We start from the raw sequence: 7,396 nt of genomic DNA, 5'->3' as shown, positions 1-7,396 counted from the left end.
TCTCTTTCTTGTAGTTTCAAGGAGATGCCGATAAATTTGTTTTGCTTTGGCATGGATGGCATATAGACAAAGAGGCATTCTTCTTGGGTCTTGGCACTCCAACCAAATGTTCAGTGCCTTTCTGATTTTATGCTTCAGAGTTGCTGACTCCCATTTCCTGGGCCCACTGTGGGTCCCAGAGTCACAGGGCAATTTGGCAGCTTGAGCTGGAAGAGGCCTTCAGGGTAAACTTTATAAGATCTTCTCCTTGTAGTTCAATGGATAGTTCTCTACTCCCACTCCCCAATATCTAGGTTTTGTTTGTTTGTTTCATTTTTTTGAGACGGAGTCTTGCTCTGTCTCCCAGGCTGGAGTGCAGTGGCCTGATCTCAACTCACTGCAACCTCAGCCTCCCAGGTTCAAGGGATTCTCCTGCCTTAGACTCCTGAGTAGCTGGGATTACAGGTGCCCGCCACCTCACCCGGCTAATTTTTTTTTTTGTATTTTTAGTAGAGATGCGGTTTCACCATGTTGGCCGGTCTGGTTTCGAATTCCTGACCTCAAGTGATCCGCCTGCCTCGGCCTCCCAAAGTGCTAGGATTACAGGCGTGAGCCACCGTGCCCAGCCCCCAATATCTAGGTTTATTACCTTATCTCTACCTATGAATATCCCACATCAACACACATCCAGTAAGACCACCCTGAGCTGGCTCTGTCAGCTCCTATTACTCACGTCTGATGACTCAACTGTTTCCCCTTATGAGACCCAGGGGACTGAGCTTGCTTTTGAAAGAGTTAAGAACATGGCACTCCAAAATATGCTGCTCTTTCATATCGACTATTTTGAATTAAAGGCACTTATAAAACAGCAAGTGCAAGAAGATCACTCTGACCTTCATTCTGTTTCTGAAAAGCAGGGGATAAAATCCCCACATGAAAGATGTCTTCCCTATACCAAAAGGAAAGTAACATTTTTATTATCAAAGACAGGAAGTTGAAGCCAAAGGAAATCTATATAAACAAACTTTGTTAAACTAACCCTTATCTCCCTCATCACTTCTCTACCTTATTATCCCGGCCCAAGCCCCTTTCCCTTACCACATTTCACAACTTACTATTCTTTGCCCATTCACCACATAAGTAATTGACTCTAACTGCTTCTATAGGTCTTCATTTCCTTAGGAGGGCTCCCATGTCACATAAAACTTACATTAAATACATTTCTATGCTTTTCTCCTGTTAATCTGTCTGATGTCAATTTAATTTTCAGGCCCGGCTGAAAAAATTCTAAAAGGGAAGAGGTTTTACCTCCTCAACACTTTCTGTGGTCTCCCCCTGTCTCTTTCAAGGTCATGGTAATTAGACAGGTCTTGGTGACCACCTCTGTCACTCCCTCCTGAGGGAGGGGCCTCAGAGCTTCTTTGTGCCTTAACTTGCTGTGGCTTGAATGAAGTGGATCCTGCTTCTCTGACCATCATCGACCCAGTGAAGGATAAGGGTAGATGCCAAGGCAAAAAGATGTGTTATGTATTAGGCCCTCATGGGGCTCCCTAAAAACTTCACCTTATTCATGCTCATGGACAATGCTGTGAGATAGGTTTTTTGTTGGTTGTTTTTGCTTTTTGTTTTTAGGGTTTTTTTGGTTTTTTTTTGTTTGTTTGTTTTGGGACAGGGTCTTGCTCTGTCGCCCAGGTTGCAGTGCAGTGGCATGATCATGGCTCACTGCAGCCTCAATCTCCTGGGCTCAAGCAATCCTCCCAACTCAGCCTCCTAAGCAGCTGGGACCACAAGCATGCCACTACACCTGGCTAATTTTTTGATTCTTTGTTGAAATTAGGATCTCACTATGTTAGCCAGGCTGGTCTCAAACTCCTGGGCTCAAGCGATCCTACTTCCTTGGCCTCCCAAAGTACTGGGATTACAGGCATAAGCCACCAGGCCTGGTTAGATAGGCATTTTTAAATTCCATTTTGCATCTTGTAAGTGGTAGACCTGAGATTTGAACCCAAATCTGATTTCAAAACTGTCTGATATAGTTTGAATGTATGTCCCCACCAAACCTCATGTTGAATTATAATTTCCAATGTTGGAGGTGGGGCATGGTGGGAGGTGTTTGGATCATGGGGAGAATCCTTCATGAATAGCTTGGGGTATCCTCTTGGTGATCAGTGAGCTCTTGCTCTGAGTTTGCTCTGAGATTTGGTGGTTTAAAAGTGTGTGGCACCTCCCCTTCCTACTCTCTCTGTCTCCTTCCTGTTTTCACCATGTGACGTACCTGCTCCCCCTTCACTTTCCGCCATGATTATAAGCTTTCTGAGGCCTCCCTAGAAGCTGAGCAGATGGCAGAACCGTGCTTCCTGTAAATCCTGCAGAATCGTGAGCCAATTAAGCCTCGTTTCTTTATAAATTACCCAGTCTCAGGCATTTTTCTTTTTCTTTTCTTTTTTTTTTTTTTTTTTTTTGACGAAGTCTTGCTCTGGCCCAGGCTGGAATGCAGTGGCATGATCTCGGCTCACTGCAACCAACGCCTCTGGTTCAAGCGTGCCACCACGCCCGGCTAATTCTTTGTATTTTTAGTAGAGACAGGGTTTCATCGTGTTAGCCAGGATGGTCTCCGTCTCCTGACCTCGTGATCCACCTACCTAGGCCTCCCAAAGTGCTGGGATTACAGGCGTGAGCCACCACTCCCGGCCCTAGTCTCAGGCATTTCTTTATAGCAATGCAAGAATGGCGTAATACATTGTCTTTTCTCTGAAAGAAGAAAGAAAAAGTGCTATGTAGAAAAAATGTGTGTAATAACCATAGCTACTGTTTAGAACTGTATGTCAGGCATTGTGCTGAGTACTTTCATGCATCATCTCATTGCATTCTCTTAACAGCCCTGTAATGAATGTCCTATTTTTTCCTCATTCAAAAGATAGAGAAACAGAAGCTCAGAATCTTGCCCAAAAGCCCAGTTGTAAGTAAGTGGGTAAGCCAGGCTCAGACCCGGTTCTAGGTAACACCAAAATCTGTACTTTTAACTTCTTTATATGACTTCCCATGAAATCATGTGTGAGAAAAGCCCTTTATAACCCGAAAAGTGTGCCACAAATGTAAGAGTCAATCATAGCACTTCACGGTCTGTAATTAATAGTTTGTGTATAATTTGAGTAATGTCTGTCTTCCCTACCAGACTAGTAAAATCTATAACTATTCTGCTGACCGTTGTGTGCCAGTATTTAGCACAGAGTAATAACCAAAAATATTTGTGAATAACTGAATGGATGCATGATCATGTCTTTTGCCTAAGCCGTAAGATTCTTAGCCTTACTAATGGATTGACTCTTTTATTCTCCATTTGACAAATGTTAATTGATTCTAAAAAGCTTGTAGAAATAGTTGTATAACTTTGGCCTTGAACTTTATGGTAGAAGAGGTTAGAATAGAACTCAAAACTTCTCAGTGCTAATTATTTTTCTGGGTGAACAGTATCAATACAAATCAAACCTGACACAATTTAGGGTGTCTCAAAACAAGGAGGCTCTCTTTTTGTTAGGAGAATAATATCATATGATTAATGAAGTCCCTTTAACTTTTCACATTTTTTCTCTTAACATCATAACATCATGAAAGGCTCAAGCCAGAATGACCCTTTAGTGGTCATTTAATCTGACTTCCTCATATTAGAGGTAGGGAAACTGAAACCCAGAGAAGGAAGTGACTTGCCCATGCACACAGACTTGTCAGTTACAGATCTGAGACTAGAACCCAGTTCTTCTGCACCCTCGTTTTGGGCTCATTAATTCCTTTCTTCAAGAAACGCTTATTGAGCATTCACTCTGTGCCAGGTATCAGGTGCACAGAAATGAGAATCTGACAAAGTCCTTTCAGGGACCTGTGAGCTTTAGGGAGTTCATAATCTGGTGAAAGAGACGGATAAGTAAACAAACAGTAAACAAGTAAACAGACAAGTCAAACAACAGTGTGGTAAGGGTAGTGATAGAAAGCACAGGGCAATAAAATTCAGAAAAACACTGACTGCTCCTCAGGGTCAAGGCAGACTTTAGAGAAGGCATGCCTGAATGTCACATGAACTTATCTCTGTATCTGTACTTCCCAGAGTGTCTGGCTTGTGATGTAGCTCAAATCAAAAGACCTGGCTAGGGACTCGTTTCTGCCACCACCTTCAGCAGAATTTTTTTTTTTTTTTTTTTTTTTTTTTAAGATGGATTCTCACTTTGTTGCCCAGGCTGGAGTGCAGTGGTCCAATTTCAGCTCACTGCAGCCTCTTCAGCAGAATCTTGACCCTCTCTGAGATTCAGTTTTTTCATCTGTAGAAATGGGGACCTAAGGTACAGAGTTTCTTCTGGGAGAATTAAGTGAAACTGCATGCAACACCATGTTAGGCACACTAGAAGTGATCAATAAATACTACTTGAGTATTTGTGTGCATATGTAATCTGTGCATATGTGTATATGTATACAAAGATATACATAGGTAAAGAGATGTAAATATTTTTAGATTTGAAGGTAAAAGTTGTGCTTTCTGGGCACCTAGTCCTTAGCCTCAGACAGATTAGATCCATTAGAAATGCTTATTTAGATAAAAATATGTATTTGCTGCCTTTATTCCACATAATCAGATTGTATTCTGCAAAAGATAATTTGCTAGATACGTTAAAGCTTATCTCTTCAGGTGCCAACATGTTGTCTACATTTTCAATGAGAAATTTTTCTAGACATAATAAAAGACCCTGACCTCTAATATATAGAATCCTAAACAAAATTTGTACTTTCCCAGAAGTTTGAGACCAGCCTGGGCAATATGGCAAAACCTCGTCTCTACAAAAAATAGAAAAATTAGCCAGGCATGGTGGTGCATGCCTGCAGTCCCAGCTACCTTGAGGTGGGAGGGTCACCTGAGCCCAGAGAGGTCAAGGCTGCAGTGAGCCATGATTGTGCCACTGCACTCCAGCCTGGGCGACAGAGTGAGACTCTGTCTCAAAATAATAATAATAATAATAATAATTATTATTATTATTATTATTTAAACGTTCTTGAAGACTCAAGGCCTGTTTTAGGCTGTAATGTACAGCAGAGGTTTGGGTCTGGTTTGTAGTGTTTCTGTCTCCACCGTCCTTGTTCTGCTGTGAGCACTCACTTCTCTCTGAGATCCATGTTTGCCTCTAGCAATCCAACTGATTCTCATGAGACCAGTAGACCTACATCCCTGCTTACCTGACTGCCAATTTACCTGCCTACTGCCTTTTCTTTCTTTCTGCCTGCCAGTCTACCTGTATGTCTGCCACACAGACCATAATAATTCAAATATTTATCAACTGTTAAAAAGCCTTGTGGGGTGATGAACAGCATGAGATAAGAATCTCAGCCTTTCCACTGATTTCTGTATATAACCTGAGTGAATCACTTTTCTGAATCTGTGTCCTCATTTATAAATAAGGATTATATTTAAACTCTTTAAAGAAAGGAATCCTGTGCAGATAGTAGGTGCTCAATAAATGTTTGTGGAATAACAGATTGGCATGAGGGCCAAATTAATTAAGACAATAATATAACTATTGCTGCTGTCATTGAATGAGAGCCTTTAGCAGGTCCTCTATTTATCTTGGAGGCTGTCATTTCTAATCAACTATACCCTAGAAAGCAGGCCAAATTTGCTAAAAAAAAAAGTGTGCATTAAATAAGAGCCTCTATGCTCAAAGCAGAAAAGAATATAGGCTTTTCACTTAAATATTTACAGAGAACCTATGCCAGTCTGAGTGCTAGATGCCAGGGTGCTAAAGTGAGCAAGACAATTCCTCAAGCCCTTAAGTCCTCAAGGAATTCACAATCTAATGGGAGAGGCAGGCAAATAAATTATCTGCTTTTCTTATTTTATATTTCTTCATTTTTCAATGTAAAATAATTTATTGTAGAAAATCTAGAAAGTCTAAAAGAAGCAAATAGGCAGTAAAAACATCCATGATACCTACCGCTCAGAGATGGCCATTGTTAACATTTTGATATACTGTATTTCCTTCTAGCCATTATATATATGTATATACTTTTTTGAGACAGAGTCTTGCTCTGTTGCCCAGGCTGGAGTGCAGTGGCATGACCTTTACTCACTGCAACCTTGTCTGTCAGGTTCAGGTGATCTTCCCACCTCAGGCAAGCGCCACCATACTGGCTAATTTTTGTATTTTTTTTTTTTTTTGTAGAGATGGGGTTTCACCATGTTGCCCAGGTTGGCCTCAAACTCCTGGGCTTGAGCAATCTGCCTGCCTTGGCCTCCCAAAGTGCTGGGATTACAAGGTGAGCCACTGCTCCTGGCCAGAATGTCTTTCTACTGGAATTGGTCTGATGTTTTTCTCTTGGTTAGATAGAGGTTATAGGTTTTGGGGAAGAAGACCACAGAGGTAAACGGCCATTCTCATCCCATCATATTAATGGTGCATGCTATTAACATGACTTATCACTGATGGTGTTAACACCAATCACCTGACTGAGGCGGTATGTATCAGGTTTCTCCATTACAAAGTTACTCTTTTTTCCCCCTTCTTTCCATTCTGCACTCTTTAAAAGAAAGTCAATATGTACAGTCCACACTTAAGCAGTGGGGAGATATGCTCCACCTCTTTGAGGGCAGAGTATTTACATAAATTATTTGGAATTCTTCTGTACAGGAGATTTGTCTATTTGTCCCTGTTTATTTACTCAGTCATTTCTTTATACCCATATGGACTCATGGATATTTATTTTATACCTTATTATTATTTTTTTTTAGAGATAGGGTCTCACCCTGTCACCCAGGCTGGAGTGCAGTGGCACAATCATAGTTCAGTATAGCCTTGAACTCCTAGGTTCAAGGGATCCTCCCACCTCAGCTTCCTGAGTAGCTGGGCATGTGCCACCACAACTGGCTTTTTGTTGCTCAAATGTCGTTAGCCATTGGGAGCTCTTTCAGTTGTCTCCTATGTCCCTTTGACACACCCCCATCATTGTGATTTTTGAACACTTCCTTACTTTCTAGAACTATACGACGCTCAAGGCTCATCTTGTATATTCTCTTCTTCAGCCCTAGGTCTCTAAGGAGACCTAGTTCCTTTTATTGGACAATGGTATTATAAACCATGATATGGGCTCTGGTGTCATTTACTTTTTAAAAGTAAATGTTTTAATTGGGGTGTAACATTTATTCAGATTTATTCAGATAACATTTATTCAAACCATAAGTGTATAGTTTAACGAAATTTTAAGAAGAGAAATTTAAGGCAAATTTTCCAGGTACCTGGAATTATAATTGTTAACTGATGTATTAATTCCAAAGTCTCACTGCATCCAACTCATGCATCCCCTTCCATACCTTCAAAACAAAATTACCAAAACGAAGTGGTCACATCTGACAAGAGAAGAAGGAGCAGCTTCAACAGTC

General features: G+C 41.0%; 1 protein-coding gene across 3 annotated transcripts in view; it reads left to right on the top strand.

Moving 5' to 3' along the window:
* OSBPL9 (oxysterol binding protein like 9) overlaps positions 1–7,396 on the top strand; it is a 275,275-nt gene that overhangs the window by 56,720 nt on the left and 211,159 nt on the right. The gene's annotated exons all lie outside the window — the stretch shown is intronic.

The sequence above is a fragment of the Pan paniscus genome, chromosome 1 (assembly GCF_029289425.2).
Source record: "Pan paniscus chromosome 1, NHGRI_mPanPan1-v2.0_pri, whole genome shotgun sequence".
NCBI classification, from domain to species: domain Eukaryota; kingdom Metazoa; phylum Chordata; class Mammalia; order Primates; family Hominidae; genus Pan; species Pan paniscus.
The sequence above is the reverse complement of the archived record's forward strand: the minus strand, read 5'-3'. Positions and strand labels throughout refer to the sequence as shown.